We start from the raw sequence: 21507 nt of genomic DNA on the forward strand, positions 1-21507 counted from the left end.
TTTGCGAAGAACCTGCACAAGTGGCTTTGGAAATTTCAAGGAAGCCAACCTCACCTGCACAGTATAGGTGGGGTCCTGCACTACCGAGAGCCTACTTTGGGACCTAGAACCTACAGGCCATGCCTGCCATAAGGGGAAGGAGCTGGGACAGCGACATGCTGGGGCCCGGAAGATGGGGCGATGTGAGCCCCGCCAAGGCTCAGGACAAAGGAGGGAGCAAAAATGTTCCTGAGGTGGCTCAAATAAAAAAAAGGAGGATATGAGATCCTTTGATTTAGGTGCCTGATGATATACAAAGTTCCTATCTGGTTCAAATAGAGATTCTCAGGATCAGGAACAAAACGTAAAATGGGAAACCGCTTGTTTCCGCCTGGTTTCGAACCAGGGACCTTTCGCGTGTTAGGCGAACGTGATAACCACTACACTACGGAAACAACCCATTGTGGGGGCATGAGAATTTAAGCACCTACGGCGAGACAATCCAGGTTTGGCTTTAGAAAATCTATATTTCCTACTCAGATTTTTTTTTCTGGTAGTTTCTTTCCATATCTTTCAGACTTTCCACTTATTAAAATCAAAGATATCACATCCTGACAGTTGTTATTTGCCTACCACAAATTGGTACATATATTCACAAATATATTTACCAGAATGCCCAGTAAACTATTCAGAATAATAAAAACTACTGGAAACTTCCCAAGCACCCATCAGCAGATGCATGAATGAATTCACATGAAATAATCTATTGCAACAAGAATGAACAATCTGCAACTATGTGGATGAATCTCACAGAGATGTCCACTAAAGTAAACCAGACAGAAAAGGACGTACTCTGTGACTCCACTGATTTAAATTATAAAGCAGGCAACATTCCGCTGTCCAACCAGAAGTCACAATAGTGCTTCCATCTGGGGAGAGTGGGTAGTAACTGGAAATGCTCTGGTTTCCCAGGTGTGTTCATTTTGTGTGTACTCATCAAGGGGTGTGTGTGTGTGTGTGTGTGTGTGTGTGTGTGTGTGTGTAAGAGGAGGGGAAGGTGGGAGAGAGAGGCAGAGACAGAGAAGGAGGGAGGGACAGGGAGAGAGAGGGAGAATTCGGAGAGAGGTGCACAGGAACAGACAGATAAATTGAAGAAGTAATAGGCTTATGCAATTGTGGAGACTGGTTAGAAAGTGCTAAATCCATAGGGCAGGCTGTAATAAAACGCCATCAGAAAAGGCCGGCTGAAAACAATACAGACAATTCAATAAAACCAGAAGTTCTTTGAAAAGTTGTCTACATTGTCAGCAAACTTGACATTTAACTAGATTGACTAAGGAAAAACAAAAAAAAAGACAAGAGACTCAAATTATTAAAATTGGAAGTGAAAGTGGGGATATTATCACTGAATTTACAAAAATAAGGAGAATTATAAGAGTACAGTATGAAAAATTGTATGCCAGCAAATTGGATGACCTAGATTAAATGAACAAACTCCTAGTAACACACAATCTACAAAGATTGAATCATAAAGAATTAGAAATCTGAATAGACCTATAACTAGTAAGGATATTGAAACAGTAATCAAAACCTACCATGAAAAAAAGCTCTGGACCAGCTGACTTAACTGATGAATTCTATCAAACATTTAAATACTTCAGCAGTCCTTCTCACACTTTTCCACAAAACTGAAGAGTAGGAAACACTTCCTAACTCATTTTATGAAGCTAGCATTATTCTGATACCAAAGCCAGACAAAGCCATTACAAAAAAGAAAGCTACAGGCCAATTTTTTTTATGAATATTGATACTAAATTCCTCAACAAAATACTGGCAAACTAAATTCGACAACATATTAAAAGGATTATACACCATAGCAAAGTAGGATTTATTCCTGAAATGGAAGGATTCAGCATACAAAACAAGTAATTAATATAATGTATACATAAACAGAATGAAAGAAAAAACACAGTCCTTTGCATTAACGCAAAAAAGCATTTGACAAACTTTAAACACCTTCATGATGATGGAGGGCTTGCCAATGTGCTGGGGGTTGCCACCTTCAAAAGCATGCCCCACAGGGTTCATGGCCACACCCCGTACTCGTGGCCAGCAGTTCCTCTTTGCCTTATATTTGTGGTAGGCCCGGCCAGCCTTCAACATGGATGCCCCTGCTGACCGCAAAGTGGGTCTCATTGCTCCCCGCCGGACTGGACGTCTCTGGGGAACCAAGGCTGTGCAGGAGAAAGAGAGCTAGTGCTGAGGGGCTCAATAAAGTTTGTCTTTATGCAAAGATAAAATAAAAAAAGAAAAAGAAAAAGAAGAACAAAGTTGGAGGCTTCATACTTCCTGACCTCAACATTTACTTTAAAGCTACAGTCATCAAAACAGTATGGTACTGGCATAAGGAGAGACATACAGACACAAGTGAATAGAGGGCCCAGAAATAAACTATGGCTTATATGGCCAACTGATTTGTGACAAGCGTGCCAGGACCATTTAATAGAGAAAGAACAGACTTTTCAACAAATGGTGCTGGGAAAACTGGATATCTACATGCAAAAGAATGAAGTTGGATGTTTACCTTATTTATTTTTTTTATTTTTTATTTTTTTTTGAGACGGAGTCTCGCTCTGTCGCCCAGGCTAGAGTGCAGTGGCACAATCTCGGCTCACTGCAAGCTCCGCCTCCCGGGTTCACGCCATTCTCCTGCCTCAGCCTCTCCGAGTAGCTGGGACTACAGGCGCCCGCCACTGCGCCCGGCTAATTTTTTGTATTTTTAGTAGAGACGGGGTTTCACCGTGGTCTCGATCTCCTGACCTCGTGATCCACCCGCCTCGGCCTCCCAAAGTGCTGGGATTACAAGCGTGAGCCACCGCGCCCGGCCAGGATGTTTACCTTATAATACACGTAAAAACTAACTTAAAAACAGATCAAAGACTTAAACATAGGTGCTAAAACCTTAAAATTCTTAGATGAAAACATTGGAGAAAGTCTTCATGACATTTGGCAATGATTTCTTGGATATCATACCAAAAGCACAGAGAACAATGACAAAAATAGATAAATTAGACTTCATCAAATTGATGACATTTGTAGGCTGGGCATGGTGGCTCACTCCTGTAATCCCAGCACTTTGGGAGGCCGACGGGGATAGATCATGAGGTCAGGAGATCGAGACCATCCTGGCTAACACGGTGAAACCCCCGTCTCTGCTAAAAATAGAAAAAGTTAGCCAGGCGTGGTGCGGGCACCTACAGTCTCAGCTACTCGGGAGGCTCAGGCAGGAGAATGGCGTGAACCCGGGAGGCGAAGCTTGCAGTGAGCCGAGATCTCGCCACTGCGCTCCAGACTGGGAGAGTGGGAGAGAGAGCGAGACTCCGTCTCAAAAAAAAAAAAAGAAAAAAAGGGGAAGGTTGTGTTTGGCTTTGTCAATAACTAAATAGTATAAAGTTTTACATTATGTGGGAGGTAAGGTTTGTCGACTTCAACTATCTCATGCATTTTAATATAGTATATGCTAAATTATTATTCTTTTAATTATCCAAATAATGGCTATTTACTGAATATAAATATTCTACACAATACAGGAAAAACAGCAAAAATATCTCCTCTCACCTGCAATGCCACTCCCTTTCTCAGAAATAATTGCTATTCCTAGATTAGTGTGTTTAGCCTTATGTTATGTAGAATTTGCCAAAAAGAAATGTATATTCTTAAGTAAATATATGTGCCTAATCCTTCATTTTCCTAAAACTCAATACTTCCGGCTGGGCGTGGTGGCTCACGCCTGTAATCCCAGCACTTTGGGAGACAGAGGCGGGCGGATCACCTGAGGTCAGGAGTTCGAGACTAGCCTGACCAACATGGAGAAACCCCATCTGTACTAAAAATACAAAAAAAAAAAAAAAGAGCTTGGCGTAGTACCGCATGTCTGTAATCTCAGCTACTTGGGAGGCTGAGGCAGGAGACTCACTTGAACCTGGGAGGCGGAGGTTGAGGTGAGCCAAGGTCGCGCCGTTGCACTCCAGCCTGGGCAACAAGAGCAAAACTGTCTCGGAAAAAAAAAAAAAAAGAAAAAAATTATCCCAGATGGTGGTGTCTGGTGGTGTCTTCAATTCTAGGAAGCATCCTTTTTCAGCAGGAAGTTTTGAATCACCAAATCCCTATGCCCATCCAATTAATATCCTAAGGAACCATATATGTTTTACTTTCTCTGAAATATAGCACCCAGAAAGGAAACTAGGAGGGTGTTCATGAAGGGCGATTTGAAAGCAACTGACAAAACAAAAAAACCAAAAAACAAAAAAACCAAAAAACAAAAAAATAAAAACAAAAACAAAACAAAACAACTCATTCCTTACAGATGGCCGAAACAGCTCAATTGGGAGAGTGTTAGACTGATGATCTGCAGGTCTCTGGCTCAATTCCGGGTTTCGACAGCCATTTCCGGACTCTTGTACATGTCGACTCTGCTAAATTAATGCTTGGCCGCGTTAACTGTGTAATACTGGCCCTCCACCAAATGTCAGCCACCTACCAATATGTAAGTCTATATTGTCATTTAATTTATATGGTAAGGGAATACATGCACTTGCCCTTATAATGAAAAGGGCTCTTGTAAGTCATTTCAAAAAACTCAGTTCCACTCCCATAAACGTGAGCTCCTCCACAGATTTTAGTAGTTCGTTGAGAGGAAGAAAGCAATCTTATTCAGTACCTCATTCAGTGTGCACTTACATGTTTTTCTGTTTGTTTTTCAGACGGAGTCTCGCTCTGTCGCCCAGGTTGGAGTGCAGTGGCGCGATCTCGGCTCACTGCAACCTCCGTCTGCTGGGTTCAAGCGATTTTTTTGTATTTTTAATAGAGACGGGGTTTCACCATGTTGGCTAGGATGGTCTCGGTCACCTGACCTCGTGGTCCCCTCACCGTGAGCCACCGTGCCCGGCCGCACTTACATGTTACGATGTTATGAAACACATAAGAATCAGGACAGGCCGGGCGCGGTGGCTCACGCTTGTAATCCCAGCACTTTGGGAGGCCGAGGCGGGCGGATCACGAGGTCAGGAGATCGAGACCACGGTGAAACCCCGTCTCTACTAAAAATACAAAAAAAAAATTAGCCGGGCGTGGTGGCGGGCGCCTGTAGTCCCAGCTACTCGGAGCGGCTGAGGCAGGAGAATGGCGTGAACCCCCACCTGGGAAGAACTCTCAAAAAAAAAAAAAAAAAAAAGAAACAGGACATAAGATTTTTTTTTTTTTAAAGGCGAAATCGTCCGCTTGATCTCGGCTCACTGCAAACTCTGCCTCCCGGATTCAAGCGATTCTCCTGCCTCAGCCTCCCGAGTAACTGGGATTACAGGGGCCCTCCGCCACACCTGGCTAATTTTTGTAATTTTTTAGTAGAGACGGGGTTTCGCCTTGTTGGCCAGGCTGGTCTCAAACTCCTGACCTTAGGTGATCTGCCCGCCTTGGCCTCCCAAAGTCCTGGGATTACAGGCGTGAGTCACAGCGCCTGGCCAAGCACTTTCAATTCTATGCTTAACTCCCTGTGTTTCTACTTTCACTCAGAATTTGGTCTGTTAAATCCTTAAATTATTATCAGCACTTTGAATTTTTTTAGAAGTTTTGCTTGTTTTATACAGCATTTTAGTTGTTTTCAGTTGCAGGGACAGTCCCAGTGCATGACTAGTCATTTTTACTGTGCAGAGACGCAAGAGATGACATATTAAAAATAACCTGAATTTTAGTAATACTAAGGCTATATGTGATTACACACACACACACACACATATGCGCATATATATATTCACATTGTAAAATAAATGAGCTGGGCACAGTGGCAGGTGCCGCAGCACAGCGGCCCCAGATGCTTGGGAGGCTGAGGCAAGAGGATCACTTGGGTCTATGGCTTCAAGGCCAGCCTGGACAACATGGCGAGGTCATCCACATTTCTTTAAAAAAAAAAATTGTTAGTATTGATTCAGTATTTTTCCTGAGGCAGTCTTAGATTTAAAAAAAAAAAGTATTGATTCAGTATTTTTCCTGAGGCAGTCTTAGATAATTAAAATAACCTAATCTGGAATATAACATAAATATTTTGAAATTATCTTACAAGGCCAAGATCAGTGGCTCATGCCGGTAATCCCAACACTTTGGAAGGTTGAGGCGGCCGGATCACCTGAGGTCAGGAGTTCGATAGCTGCCTGGACAACATTGTGAAACCCGGTCTCTACTAAAAATACAAAAAATAGACGGGTGTGGTGGCAGGCGCCTGTAATCCCCGCTACTTGGGGAGGCTGAGGCAGGAGAATCACTTGAGCCCAGGAAGTGGAGGCTGCAGTGAGCTGAGATCGCGCCACTGCACTCCAGCCTGAGCAACAGAGAGAGACTCCGTCTCAAAAAAAGAAAAAGAAAAAAATATCTATATATATATATCTTACAAGGCACTTGTGACAGATGTTCCGCTGTGTTGCCAATAATGTAGGTGAAGATAGTAATGACGTGCTTGATTATGCATAGATTATTTTAGGGAAGATAGGAAAGTAAGAAATTAGATAGTCTCTGAAGAGGATATGGAGATAGTTAGGATCTAAGATCAACGGAGATTTGATCATCATTTTATACCATGTTTACGGTTAAGGAAGGGCAGAAAACCTTGTATTGAACCCTTCTTTTTGTCTAGAATTACTGCTGGTAACGTTAACACATAGTATTTCATTTAAAGCAAAGTAAAGAATAATACGGTTTTTGGATCAGGGAAACACAACTGAAGGTGGGGGGTGGAGTGAGAAGAACAGATTTAAATCTTAGATATTACCGGCAAAAAATGTGATTTCTCTAGTCCCAGGTGCAGATTTTCTCCAATAGTATTTTGTTTTGGTTACAAAAGAAAGAATAAGTACCCAGGCTGGTGCTGTTAGTGTCAGGACAGCATGAAGAGCTCTGCCTGCCAACAAGCCTCAGGACAGAGTACAGGAATGTTAGAAGATTAGCTCCCATTTATCTGAAGGAGAAAAAAAGGGTAATCCTTCCGGTGTTGATGTCATATATGACAAGTTCATTCCCTTGCCATGGCTTTACATGTGAACCTCGGAGGTCTATAAACACCAGTCGGAATGTGCAAGAGGGATCCTCAAAAACCAGAATGTAATTCTTTGCGACGTGTGAAGAGGATGTGTTACTGCAGGAACTGTATCAGAGAGTTTCCTTTCAGGTGATTTTTGAGCAAGTAGAAGCCTCAGTTCTTGACACCTAGGATAAAACTCTTGAGGACTAGAAGAATAAAAACATCGAAGCTCCTGGTGGTACTTCGGTCTTTAACCGTTGAATATATTAAGAGTAACACTAGAATTCCAACACTTCCTCGCGCCAGCGTCAGTTTTAGAATCAACAAAATCGTTACTTGCTGATTCATTTAACTGCTAATATATTCGTTAAAAGTTTATTAGGCGTCAGTGATCCTCAAGGTTCCAAAAACACGAAGGAAACCCCAGGCACATGTAGAGAGACAGTTCCTGACGCTGCAGGAGGTTTCTTTCAACTTGTCTCCGGGTGATAAAACCAGTAGCCTGACCAAGGATGAAAGAGCATATCTCACTTATTCTGGCCTCTCCAACTCGTGTTGAAATCCTTCGGTTCCCAAGTTGGAATTTGAGTGACACATAACAATTGCTGTTAAATGAGACTTAATACCTAGCGGGGTGCCACCACAATCTTGCCCTTCTGCAAACCTCTGTAGCCCTTTTCTACCACCCTCAAAAAACATACCAGATTTTACTATGTAATTCCGGTACTGCCGGGCTACCTCAGTTTCCACCCCTGAATATCTTCGCCGATTACATCAATGCTTATGTTTGTGACTTCAGAGACACTGAGAAGGCGCGGCTCCTTCCCTCAACCCCATTAGCCTTCCTTTCGGCGGCGCTGTCTTGAACCAACTTGAAAATAATAAGTCCTTAAGTTACAAGTCACTAAAGGGAAGTTTGCAACTTGCGATCCAGCACACTGACATGCCTCTAAAAAGAGAAGACTGCCGACTCTGGGCGTACTGCCTTTGAATTAGCCACACTCCGCAAGGAGCAGTGACGTTCAAAAAAAAAAAAAAAATTGTTGTCTAACAATAACAAAAATAAAATAAAAGAGGAGGTTCCCGTCACTCACCATTGAAAATCCTATTACAGCGCTTTTTCCACATCCTCTGTCAAAAATTTCTCCGTGAATTTTCTAGTCTGGCTTAGAGTTAAAATAGTTTGGACTTCCTTGCTAAAGTCTGTGAATATAGTCTCAAAGGTCTCTTTTGAAAGGAGTAAGAAAAAAGATCTGTTTTATTTCGAAAAACAAAAATGTCAACGAATTTATATATGGTTTCCTTTAAAACACTAATACAGTCGTGGGGCCGGTTAGCTCAGTTGGTTAGAGCGTGGTGCTAATAACGCCAAGGTCGCGGGTTCGATCCCTGTACGGGCCACTGGATGTTGTCGGGCCATTCATTTATCTGAATGGAGGCCTTTTAATTTAAGCCTGTCAAATCACAGCTGTCTGAATCGAATCACAGCTGCTCTGAATTCGAAACTAAGACGTTCTCTTATTCATCAAGCGAGGAAGGCTACTTCCGTCCGTTTCCCTTTATTGTAAAAAATAAAAAGAACAGGTGGGGCACGGTGGCTCGAACCTGTAATCCCAGCACTTTGGGAAGCCGAGGCGGGGTGATCATTTGAGGTCAGGAGTTGGAGACCAGCCTGACCAACATGGTGAAACCCCGTCTCTATTAAAAATACCAAATAAGCTGGGCTCATGCCTGTAATCCCAGCTACTAGGGAGGCTGAGGCATGAGAATCACTTGAGCCCGGGAGGCGGAGGTTGCGGTGAGCTGAGACCGTGCCATAGTACTCCAGCCTGGATAACAAGAGCGAAACTCCGTCTCAAAACAAAGAACAACAAAAAAGATGCAAGCATTAGAAAGAATGTATTGAAGAAAATTGGGTTGGGGCAGTGCGGCAGCTAGGTGGGTGTGTTTTAGGGAATGGGGAATTAAGAGGAGGTATGACATTTGCCTGTTTAGTTTTTAGTGAAACGTTAGGAAGCAATATATACTTTTTTCAATGTTTTTTTCATTCTCAATATCGAAAGGGAGACAATATTATTTTGACGCTTTAAACGAGTTTCGATAGGGAAAGGAAAGCAGGCTCAGCGTGGCCAGTGACTTGGTGAGAGTGTGGTACTAATAGCAGCAAGATACGAGGTTTTGTTTCTCATAACGGCTGTGCTTCATTCTTTTTTTCTGATCCCAGGCAGTTTCCAAGGCAAATAAATGCCCACACCACGTGAGGCTGCCACTGGCTTTCATGGAAAATTTCTCCCCTTTAGCTTAAAGAGTATGTAAGTGAATGCGGTGTTTTAAGAATCGCCAGTTCTCCGTTCAACCTGTCCACAACCCAACGCATTTGGACTACCAGGTTTGTGGTTTCATTCGTTTACCCACAGTGCCCCTGACAGCGCATACTGGTAAGTAACTTCGGTAAACTCACCTGAGATGCAGAGCGAAGATCCAAGCTATACGTTCGGGAACCGAGCCACATATTAAGATGCTCTTTTGGTTTAGTTTGAGGAATTTTCCCCCGCTTGACTGTGGTTGCCTCCCAGCCTCTCTCTCCTCCACCATCTTCCTGGTCGCTGAGAAAGGAGGTCCGTCTGTTCAGACACCGCCCCAAAGCTGCCAGCTTCCACATTCATCTTCTTCTGGGATATCTATCTATCTATCTATCTATCTATCTATCTATCTATCTATCTATCTATCTATCTATCATCTATCTATCATCATCTATCTATCTATCTCTGTCCCTGCCGATTCTCCTGTCTTCTATTTCTCGAGGATCTCAGGGCGGAGGAAAAATGGTGGGAACCTGAGAGGGAGAGAAGAGGCCCCTGGCGGGAGTGGTGGATGGGGGCGATGTTGAGGCTGAGTTGGGTCCACCGACTTCAGGGTTGAGCTCTGTGTAGGGGGCCCAGCTGATGCAAGGAGCAGCTTGCATCCCGCATCCCCACAGCCCTGCCTTAATGATTCAACGTTTCTTCAGATGTACCCTTTCTTTTTGACAACAGTCATGCCCACGGAAAGAGCTGTGCCTCAGAGACGCCAGGAATGTGGACTTCTTCCAATGGAAAAAAATACTTATGAAGAAGATTTACGTGAAAAAAAATTTTTTTAAGCTTCTTTGATTTTTAAGCTTTCTAATGGTCTTTTTCTCCTTTCTCCTTTCTCCAGGTGAGAAAGAGATGAAAGGTAGAAACAAAATCCTGTAGGTTGGCTCGTTCGACGCTTGTCTCTTTCACATTCAAGTAACAGTACCACTCTGGAAAAGGACATTCACAGGATTGTTGATAAGGCTTTGAAGAAGGAAAAAAGGTGAGCATAAGCGAGCCAGCCAGGAGTCGAACCTAGAATCTTCTGATCCGTAGTCAGACGCGTTATCCATTGCGCCACTGGCCCGTGCCTGTAAGGCCTTTTTAACTGTTACTCTTTTCATTATTACATTGTATTATACTATTGGGGCCAGAAAAAAAAATGATTGTGTCTTTATTTAGGTAGGGATTAAAACCCCAAACCGCACTGATTCAAGGAAAGCATGTTTTCTTTTGTGGTTTGTTGGCATCATAGACATTCACATAAAGTGTCTTTATTGAAAATAATGACCAATTTTCATCTTTGAAACATTATATATGTGCTAAGATGAATGTCTTTCCTTCAAAGCAATATTGGTGTTTCTATCTTTTCTTTTATGTGTGTGCCTACTTTTTAGCTTTTTGTTACTTGTGTTTCAGGCCAATCAGCTGCTTTTACCTGAATTTGATTTTTTTCCTTTTTTTTTTTGAATCGGAGTTTCGCTCTTGTTGCCCAGGCTGGAGGGCAGCGGCGCGATCTCGACTCACTGCAACCACTGCCTCCTGGGTTCGAGTGATTCTCGTGCCTCAGCCTCCCAAGTAGCTGGGATTACAGGCATGTGCCTCCATGCCCGGGTAATTTTGTATTTTTAATAGAGACGGGGTTTCTCCATGTTGGTCAGGCTGATCTCGAACTTCCTACCTCAGGTGGTCCGCCCGCCTCGGCCTCCCGAAGTGCTGGGATTACAGGCATGAGCCACCGCGCCCGGCCTGAATTTCATTTTTAATATACTTACATTGGGCATCAATGATGTATGTGGATCAGTAATGAGCAATCTGTATTATTTTAAATTTAGATATTGCAAAAAGTAAAGCGCTTTGTAATACATTTCTGGAGGCATTAATCATAGTTTTTCCCTCTTCTCGTCCAAAAGGAAAAAACAAGTACCCACTCACTAGGGAGAAGTTTATTGTAAAATGGTATTACAACTCAAAGTAGCAGATGAAGACACTCAAATTTAACAAGGAGTCAAGAATTCGGGAAAGTACACATTTTTCAGAATCACATTTGACATAGAAACTTAGAAACAAGGAACTTTACTTGCATAGCTGTTCAAAGTAAGCAACATAGTGGAAAATGAAGAAGTGCTTATAAGGAGATGAAGTTTCGTATGGGTTTAAGAAGGTGGTCAGAAGCCAAAATGTATCCTCTTTGTGTCTCTGTTTCCTCGTTTATACAAAACGCTTTGAAGAGCAACTACTGCATATGACAGATTGTTATCATCCTAAATTTTTTGGCTCCCACCAGCTGTGAGATCAGGACAAATACAAAGTAAAGATTGCTGCCTGAGAATGCTTTAAGAAAACTGTCATACTAGTAATCTAAACGGGAAATTGTATTCCTAATATTTTCAACGTTGCACCTGTGTTGTATTTGCCATTATGATTAGATGTAAGACAACCAATATTTTCTTTTTCTTTGAGACAGTCTCACTCTGTCTCCCAGGCTGGAGTGCAGTGGCGCGATCTCGGCTCACTGTAACCTTCGCCTCCCAGGTTCAAGCGATTCTCCTGCCTCAGGCTCCCAAGTAGCTGGGACTACAGGCGTGCGCCAGTAAGCCAGGCTAATTTTTCTGCATTTTTAGTAGAGACGGGGTTTCACCGTGTTGGTCAGGCTGGTCTCCAACTCCTGACCTCAAATGATCCTCCCGTTTCGGCCTCCCTTAGTGCGGGGATTGCAGGAGTGAGCCACCGCGCCCGGCCTTCAAATGTACGTATTTCTTGATGTACATTTACACAAGTGTGCGCGCGCTGTAAAAGCCACAACGATAGCATTCACAACTTTCCATCCTAGTGAACTAATGAAAGCTAGCTGATGAAGTAGCATATTGGAAATCTAACCAGAAAATAGCGACGCTGTGAGCAGGATTTGAACCTGCGTGGGGAACCCCCATTGGATTTCGAGTCCAACGCCTTAACCACTCGGCCATCACAGCCCCGGAGACAATTCTTGTCTCATAGGAAGTCGTGTTAGGCTCTTTGACTCTCTCACTCTTTAATGTTCCCACGGCAGGTTAATGCTTCCGTGTTTGTGTTTGTCACTTTCTATATATTTGTCTCTCTCTTTCAACAAGAAGTTCCTGGGAAACATGATAGTGTCCTAATCTTTACTTGTTATCTGACTCTCTATGCATCAGAAACTTATTTGGTGCTTAGTGGCTGCTTTTTTTGCTGGAACAAATCCCCGGAGACTCAATTGTCTGTTCCCTATTCCTCCCTCCGGTTCATGAATTTTCTTCTCTCTTTACCCAGCACATATTAGAGTCACGCTCTTGCTGCACTCTCAATTTCCCTGCCTCTCTCACTTTGTACTCCTTTGGCAAAGCCACAACCAGGGCAGCTAAACATGGCGGAAGGAAAACATACAATCAGTTGACAGAGCTCACTTTAAATTCGTGACAATGAATCTCAAGTAGGTGCTGAAGGCTACTAGGCAAATTGTACCCTACGCGTTTAGATTAGTCCACTCCCAATCCTCTTGTTCTAAGTCACTATTTCAGCCGGATGCAGTGGCCCAAGCCTGTAATCCCAGCACTGTGGAGGCCGAGGCGGGGGATTACCTGAGGTTAGGAGTTCGAGACCAGCCTGGCCAACATGGCGAAACCCCATCTCTACTAAAAATACAAAAAAAAAAAAAAAAAAAATAGCCAGATGTGATGGCGCGCGCCTGTAATTCCAGCTACTCGGGAGGCTGAGGCAGGAGAATAACTTGAACCCAGGGGGCGGAGGTTGTAGTGAGCTGAGATGGCGCCACTGCCCTCCAGCCTGGGCGACAGACAGTGAGACTCTGTCTCAAAAAAAAAAAAAAAATTAAGTCACTATTTCATATCTCTCATCCCAATGCTCCAACACCTCCTCTCCCATCCTTGTGTTCAATTGATGACTTTACTTCCTACTTCACAATCAGAAGAGACCTTCCAAGCACATCTATCACCACATTCATCCACCTACCAGCCTCTGAAGGACTGTCAGTGATCCTATAATGCCTTGACAAGGTCGCCAACTATCTCCACATGGCTAAGATCATTTCCCACTCCTCACCTTACTTGGGATACCTGCAGCTTTTAATACATTCTCCTTCTTACCACACTTTCTTCAATTGACTTTAGGGTAAAAATTTTCCTGGTTGTCTTCCATTTAGTGATAAGCATTTAAGTTTCCTCCGTGTCTTTTCATGCTTTAATAACTCATTTATTTTTAGGGCTGAATAATATTCCATTGTGTGATGTACCGTAGTATATTTATTCATTTACCTACTGAAAGACATATTGGTTACTTCCAACTTTTGGCAATTATGAATAAAGCTTCTAAAAACATTTATGTGCAGTTTTTTGTGTAGACATGTTTTCAGCTCCTTTGGATAGTTGCCAAGGGGTGTGATTGCTGGATCATATAATAAAAGTATATCTAGTGTTGTAAGAAACCACCAAACTGTCTTCCAAAGTAGCTGTACCATTTTTCATTCCCACCAGCAATGAATAAGAGTTTCTGTTGCTCCATATCCTCACCAGCGTAGGTGTGGTCAGTGTTTCAGATTTTGGCCATTCTAATAGGTGGGTAGTGAGTGGTATAATACAATTAAAACAATAATACATTTCTCTGTTTACATATAATGTGGAGCATCTTTTCTTATGCTCATTGGCCATCTGTATATCTTCTTTAGCAAGATATCTGTTAGGGTCTTTAGCCTATTTTTTGATTGGGTTGTGTTCCTGCTGTTTAGTTTTAGGAGTCCTTTGCATATTTTGAATAAGTTGTCCATTATATATGCTTTTTGCAAATATTTTCTTTAATCCGTGTCTTCTCACTCTTTTGATATTATCTCTAGCAGAGTAGAATTTTAAATTTTAATGAAGTTTGTTACTTCTTTCATGGGACATATCTTTGATGTTTTATCTAAAATGTGATTGCTTAGTCATGTGTGGTGGAACACACCTGTAGCCCCAGCTACTTGGGAGGCTGATGTGGAAAGATTGCTTGAGCCTGGGAGGCAGAGGCTGCAGTGAGCCATAATCACACCATTGCACTAGGATGACAGAGTGAAACGTTGTCTTTAAACCAAACAAAAAACCAGAGGTGACAATGACACTCTTTGGAACATTGTGTAGCTTCTGTACATTCTGGAGCACATAGATTTCTATCGAATTGTGTGATATGCATTTGCAGTAAATTTCTATCGAGTTGGATGATATGCATTTATAGTAAACTATGAACTATAACTGTCTTTTCCTCCAAAACTGTGTATATGTGCATGTTTGTATGCACACAAGAAAAAGGTTAATAAAGTAAAAATATCAATTAGTTATTTTCTAGAATAGTATCACATCATAATTATTATAGTTCTTTTCTGAAAGATTGTATATAAAAATAAGAATTATTTGAGTTGCCCAACAGAACATCTGTTTATATGTTTCTGTCAACTGGGACCCAAGCTAGGCTCCATGGGAGTCCTTCTTTTGGCCTGCCCCCAGCGAGAGGAAGTACTGCCCACTCTCTGAGTGGGAGTCTTAGCTTTGTTGCTTTCTTGCTTTCTTTATGAGCAACTGTCTTAGGTGTTTTTTTTTTGAGACAGAGTCTCTCGCTCTGTTGCCCAGGCTGGAGTGCAGTGGCAAGATCTCAGCTCACTGCAACCTCCACCTCCCGGGTTCAAGCAATTCTCCTACCTCAGCCTCCTGAGTAGCTGGGACTACAGGCACGTGCCACCTCGCCCAGCTAATTTTTTGTATTTTTAGTAGAGATGGGGTTTCACCATGTTAGCCAGGATGGTCTCGATCTCCTGAACTCGTGATCTGCCCGCCTTGGCCTCCCAAAGTGCTGAGATTACAGGCGTGAGCCACCGTGCCTGGCCTTTTGTAGGTCTTTTGTCTTATTTCTTCCTCCATATGTTACTTCTGACAATCCTAAGATTATTAGAATCATTAGAATCCTCTCATGGGTGCCCACGTAGTTAATAACAAAAACAAAATAGGTATGTGTCACTTTAATTATTTCTGATTTTAAAAATATCTTTTATTGATACTGATGTAGTTTATGCTAATATTGGGCCTGACCCTTCATTTTATGTTTAAAAAATGGGTTGGTCTCTAATGTCAAACCCATTCATTAGTGATCAACCCATTTTCATGATCATATCTTAATAGTTGTAAATTTGCAGCAAAAGAATTATTCACTCACATTGTTTCAATAAAATTTTCTAATTGAGTAATAAAATAAAATGTCATCGCCATATCCATGGTCATCTAGGTTTTCTCCTGTTATATTTTAGTTTAACAGTTTTGCATTTTACATTTAGGGCTATGATCCATTTTGAGTTAATATTTGTGAATGGTGTATCTGTGTCTAGGTTCACTGTTTTGCATGTGGAAGTTCAGTTGTTCAATTGTTTCCATTTGTTGAAAAGACTATCTTTGCTTTATTGTGTTGCCTTTGCTTCTTTGTCAAAGATTGACTACTTGACTACTATGTTTGTACGGGTCTATTTCTGGTCTCTCTAGATCTATTTGTCATTATTGTTTGTCATTGATCTATCTGCCTATTTTTTCACCACTTATTGTCTTTCTCCTTCAAGTTCTCTTTTGCCGGTTCCTCCTGCTCTCCTCCATCCTTCTACGAGGATATCTCAGCGCTTAGTCTTTTTTTTTTTTTAGACAGAGTCTCGCTCTGTTCGCCAGGCTGGAATGCAGTGGCATGACCTCGGCTCACTGCAACCTCTGTCTCCTGGTCTCAAGCAAGTATCCTGCCTCAGCCTCCCGAGTAGCTGGGATTACAGGCGTGTGCTACCACGCCCTGCTAATTTTTGTATTTTTAATAGAGACGGGTTTTCGCCATGTTGGCCAGGCTCGTCTTGAACTCCTGATCTCAGGTGATCCACCTGCCTCGGCCTCCCAAAGTGCTGGGATTACAGACATGAGCCACGACGCCCGCCCACTTATGATCATTTTAAAAACACACTAGATAACTTATTTATTCTGTATATTGTCTGTCTTCCCTATGAGAATGCAAACTCCATGAGGGCAAGATATTTGTTTATTGTCAGATTACTAATACCTAGAAGAGATATGGGTGACATTCAATAAATATTTGTTGAAAATACGTTAGAATACAGGTTTCATTATCCCATTTCACAATTAGAAAATAAAATTCAGAGAGGTCATTGAGTTTCCCAAGGACACAACATAAATAACACCAAGACTGAAGCTCAGATATTCAGATTTCCTGCCTAGAGATCTTTCTAGTCTTCCAGGGAGACTTAGAGGAAGACAGTGTAGTTGAGGAGGGCAAGGAGGCAAATTCGGCTGAAGTGTGGAAAGAGAAAGGACTCTAAGGGAAGTGGGATGGTTCTTGCTACCAAAACAAACAGCTTTCACCAAAAGAACCACGTATCTGAATAGAATGAATTTCTTTTCTTTTTTTTTTTTTTTTTTTTTTGAGACAGAGTCTCAACCTGTTGCCCAGGCTGGAGTGCAGTGGTGTGATCTCCGTTCATTTCAACCTCTGCCTCTTGGGTTGAAACAATTCTCATGCCTCAGCCTCCTGAGTAGCTGGAATTAGTGCCACCAAGCCTGGCTAATTTGTTTGTGTATTTTTAGTAGAGACCAGGTTTTGCCATGTTGGCCAGGCTGATCTCGAACTCCTGACCTCAGGTGATCTGCCCGACTCAGCCTCTCAAAGTGCTGGGATTACAGGCATGAGCCACCGCACCTGGCAGACTAGAATTTCTCTAATGCCCGCATCCAAGGGTAGCAATACATTTAATTTGCATTAGGGAATATTTCCTGGGCCATTGTTCATACCCATTCTCTTAAATGAAAAAACGTCCTCCTTTTACTCTGAAATATGCACTTCCCATTTTCTCCAGGAAGTAGTACCAATTACAAGCATAATATTTGTACGAGTTATCTCTGGCAACTCTCCATGTCCTCAGAGTGTCTCTATATTGAGCTTTTTCTGCCTCTCCCTATACTGTAAAAATCGTTTTCATATTATATGCTCAGTTTCACCCTCTTAATACTAGTGTTTTTTCATAGACCCTTCCTTTTTCCAGAAAACTGCAATAGTGAGGAATACTTTTTTTTTTTTTTGAGACAGAGTCTCATTCTGTTGTCTGAGCTGGAGTGCAGTGGCAGAATCTCGGCTCACTGCAACCTCTGCTTCCTGGGTTCAATTAATTCTCCTGCCTCAGCCTCCCAAATAGCTGGGATTACAGGTGCCCGCCACTACTCCCAGTTAATTTTTTGTATTTTTAGTAGAGATGGGGTTTCATCATGTTGGCCAGGCTGGTCTCGAACTCCTGACCTCGTGATTCACCCGCCTCGGCCTCCTAAAGTGCTGGGATTACAGGTATGAGCCACCTTGCCCGGCCGTGAGGAATACTTTGATCTCAGACACACACGAATAGAAATACTGCTTCCAAGTTCTATAACTTGTGTGAGCTTGAGGAAGTTATTTACATTATTTAACCTCCCCACTCCTCAACTTCTGCATCTATAAGACAGGCAAAGGATTTTAAGTAACAATTGCATCTACACCCTAGGCTTGCTTTGTTTGTTTACATATGAAAACTCATTAAATACTTTATTTAATGGCTGGTAATAAATTGTAGCTATTACTATTGTTCTAGTGATTTCTTTTCCGTTATCAGTTTCTAGGAAAATACAAAGATCAGAACTTTGGGGATTTGTTAAAAATATACCCCCATCCAATCGTATATTAAGGAATGAGCAAGACTGTAAAGCCAGGAATATCCTTGTGTGAGCTGTAACTCACACACTAGTTCCACACTTAGGCAAGACAGATGATCGCTGCAAGCCTCGGTGCTTCAACTTAAAATTAGGAAAATAATACTTTACTCAGAGAATTATGGTAAAGGTCCAGTCTTACATTCAAAGGTATTCATTGAGTGCAAGGCAGTACGGATTCATTGATGAGCAAGAACAGACACTGTTCCTGTCCAAATGCAACTTATATTCCAGGGAGACAGACATCAATCTAGTTATTATACTCATAAATGTAAAGTTGGTAAGGGAAGAAAGTTCATGGCACTACGAGGAATGTAGGACTTTCACTGATGTAGTTTAAGGAAGTCTTTCCTAAAGAAAAAAGTTTCCCTGAGATCCAATCACGAGCTAAAGATAACTAACTAGGCAAAGCCAAGCGCAAAGCTTTTCAGCTAGAGGGAACCTCAGGTGAAAAGTCCAGTCGTGAGAGAGAGACCGATTGCGTGGAGTTCACGGAGTATGAGGCATAGACTGCAGGAGACAGCAAACCATGACTTGCAGATGAAGAAGCATTTTAAAAGTTAGACAAACACGGCACTTCAGGAAGTTATATATAAGGAGTGTTATGGAAGATAACACCTCTAAAATGTGTATAGTATATATATCAGGGTTGTTTTTTGTTTGTTTGTTTGTTTGTTTGTTTTGAGACAGAGTTTTGCTCTTGTTGCCTAGACTGGAGTGCAATGGCGTGATCTCGGCTCACTGCAAACTCTTCCTCCAGGGTTCAAGCGATTATCCTGCCTCAGCCTCCCAAGTAGCTGGGATTGCAGGCGTGTGCCAACACGCCCGGCTATTTTTTGTATTTTTAGTAGAGATGGGGTTTTGCCATGCTGGCCAGGCTGGTCTCAAACTGCTGACCTCGGGTGATCAGCCCGCCTCGGCCTCCCAAAGTGCTGGGATTGCAGGTGTGAGCAAATGCGCCCGGTTAATTTTTGTATTTTTAGTAGAGACAGGGTTTCGCCATGTTCGAATTTCTGACCTCAGGTGATCTGCCCACCTCGGTCTCCCAGAGTGCTGAGATTACAGGCGTAAGCCACCACGCGCAGCCCAGATTCTTAAAATGTTAGTTTCTGCCTCCTCTTTCCTTTATCTTGTCAAATTAACCAGTATCTGAGGGGTGGGCGCGGTGGCTCGCGCTGTAATACGAGCACTTTGGGAGGCTGAGGCGGGTGGATCACCTGAGGTCAGGAGTTCGAGACCAGCGTAACACGATGAAACCCCGTCTCTTCTAAAAATTAGTGGGGCGTGGTGGCACATTCCTGTCAATCCAATCCCAGCTACTTGGGAGGCTAAGGCAGGAGAATCGCTTGAATCCGAGAGGCAGAGGTTGCAATGAGCCAAGAAGGTGCCATTGCACTCCAGCATGGGCAACAAGAGTGAAATTCCGACTCACAAAATAAAACAACCAGCATCTGAGATCTGGTGTGAGTTAACCTCTAAGGAAGCCAATTAAATTTCTTTCAATAAGTTTGAAAGAATTCACGTATCAGCATGATCATGAGAGTTCTCTTAGTGCACTGGGGGTAGGGGTTGGCGATCGACCATCAGGAGAGCCCAGTCTTTGCCACTTGCGGGGAGTCACTTTTTGCAGGCGGGGTGTGAAGGGGGTGGGTTGCCCTCCACACCTGTGGGTGTTTCTCGTTAGGTGGAACGAGAGACTTGGAAAAGAAAAAGACACAGAGACAAATTATAGAGAAAGAAATAAGGGGGCCCAGGGTACCAGCGTTCAGCATATGGAGGATCCCGCCAGCTTCTGAGTTCCCTTAGTATTTATTGATCATTCTTGTGTGTTTCTCGGAGAGGGGGATGTGGCAGGGTCATAGGATAATAGTGGAGAGAAGGTCAGCAGATAAACACGTGAACAAAGGTCTCTGCATCATAGACAAGGTAAAGAATTAAGTGCTGTGCTTTAGATATGCATACACATAAATATCTCAATGCCTTACAGAGCAGTATTTTTGCCCGCATGTCCCACCTCCAGCCCTAAGGCGGTTTTCCCCTATCTCAGTAGATGGAACATACAATCGGGTTTTATACCGAGACTTCCATTGCCCAGGGACGGGCAGGAGACAGATGCCTTCCTCTCGTCTCAACTGCAAAGAGGCATTCCTTCCTCTTATACTAATCCTCCTCAGCACAGACCCTTTACGGGTGTCGGGCTAGGGGACGGTCAGGTCTTTCCCTTCCCACGAGGCCATATTTCAGACTATCACATGGAGAGAAACCTTGGACAATACCTGGCTTTCCTAGACAGAAGTCCCTGTGGCCTTCCGCAGTGTTTTGTGTCCCTGGGTACTTGAGATTAGGGAGTGGTGATGACTCTTAAGGAGCATGCTGCCTTCAAGCATCTGTTTAACAAAGCACTTCTTGCACAGCCCTTAATCCATTTAACCTTGAGTTGACACAGCACATGTTTCAGAGAGCACGGGGTTGGGGGTAAGGTTATAGATTAACAGCATCTCAAAGCAGAAGAATTTTTCTTAGTACAGAACAAAATGGAGTCTCCTATGTCTACTTCTTTCTACACAGACACAGAAACAATCTGATCTCTCTTTCTTTTCCCCACAGGGTGTTAACTGAGTTTAACACTAGGAGACAAAATGAGGAAATAATCTCTCAGAATGCAGGTTAGGAAAGTAGAAACGCCCTCAGAATGTATGTCTGTCCCAGAAGAAAAACTGTCCTAAAGTTGGCGATTTTTACCAAAATAGTCCACGAAACACACAAAGTCGCTAAACTTTTTAACCCTTTCCTCTTTTTCTTTCTTATTTCCGAGAAATCTCGCAAACGGCGTGAACACTACGCTGATTGCAGAAATGGTCGGGTTCCCTTCCTTCACTCAGGACGGTCGCCTGCTGGGAGCTCACTTCGAACCGATGTGAACGCTCATTGCTGAGTCCTGGGAGAAGGTCGCGTTTGTACAGAAGGCTCCAGGCAGCGAGCGAGGCCGGGAGTCCGCCCAGTGCGCAAGAAGTCATGCCCCGAATTCCCACTGGGAGGAATGCACTGGAATTGAAATATCTAAGATCAAACCCCGCTGAGAATCAAGTCCCAGAGGATCTTCTCGGGTGGTGGAAATGTGGAAGGCAAAGGCGGTCACGAAAATTCAAGTCTCCTAGTCCAATACAGATTATCCAGGCCGTTGACGGCAGGAATATCTTCTTATTTATTCCTTTACCCTTCTCTCCTCACAGCTCTTCCTCCTCGTCCACGCTTGATGGGTTTTAGAAATATTGTGTGGCACTAACAGTACCGATAATTGCCCGAGACGTCTGCTATCCGTTAACTGACACTCGGTAGCGGCCGC

At 42.9% G+C, this 21507-nt stretch overlaps 4 non-coding genes across 4 annotated transcripts; 1 reads left to right on the top strand and 3 right to left on the bottom strand.

Annotated features, from left to right (window-relative positions):
- Positions 1-361: 361 nt before the first annotated feature.
- TRNAV-AAC (transfer RNA valine (anticodon AAC)) lies at positions 362-434 on the bottom strand. Its single transcript has one exon. It is a non-coding gene; the product is annotated as a tRNA-Val (tRNA).
- Positions 435-8375: 7941 nt separating this feature from the next.
- On the top strand, positions 8376-8449 carry TRNAI-AAU (transfer RNA isoleucine (anticodon AAU)). Its single transcript has one exon. It is a non-coding gene; the product is annotated as a tRNA-Ile (tRNA).
- A 1949-nt stretch (positions 8450-10398) lies between these two features.
- On the bottom strand, positions 10399-10471 carry TRNAR-ACG (transfer RNA arginine (anticodon ACG)). The gene has a single exon. It is a non-coding gene; the product is annotated as a tRNA-Arg (tRNA).
- A 1806-nt stretch (positions 10472-12277) lies between these two features.
- On the bottom strand, positions 12278-12359 carry TRNAS-CGA (transfer RNA serine (anticodon CGA)). Its single transcript has one exon. It is a non-coding gene; the product is annotated as a tRNA-Ser (tRNA).
- Between the last annotated feature and the right edge of the window lie 9148 nt (positions 12360-21507).

This window comes from Hylobates moloch, unplaced genomic scaffold (assembly GCF_009828535.3).
Source record: "Hylobates moloch isolate HMO894 unplaced genomic scaffold, HMol_V3 SCAFFOLD_20, whole genome shotgun sequence".
Lineage (NCBI taxonomy): Eukaryota > Metazoa > Chordata > Mammalia > Primates > Hylobatidae > Hylobates > Hylobates moloch.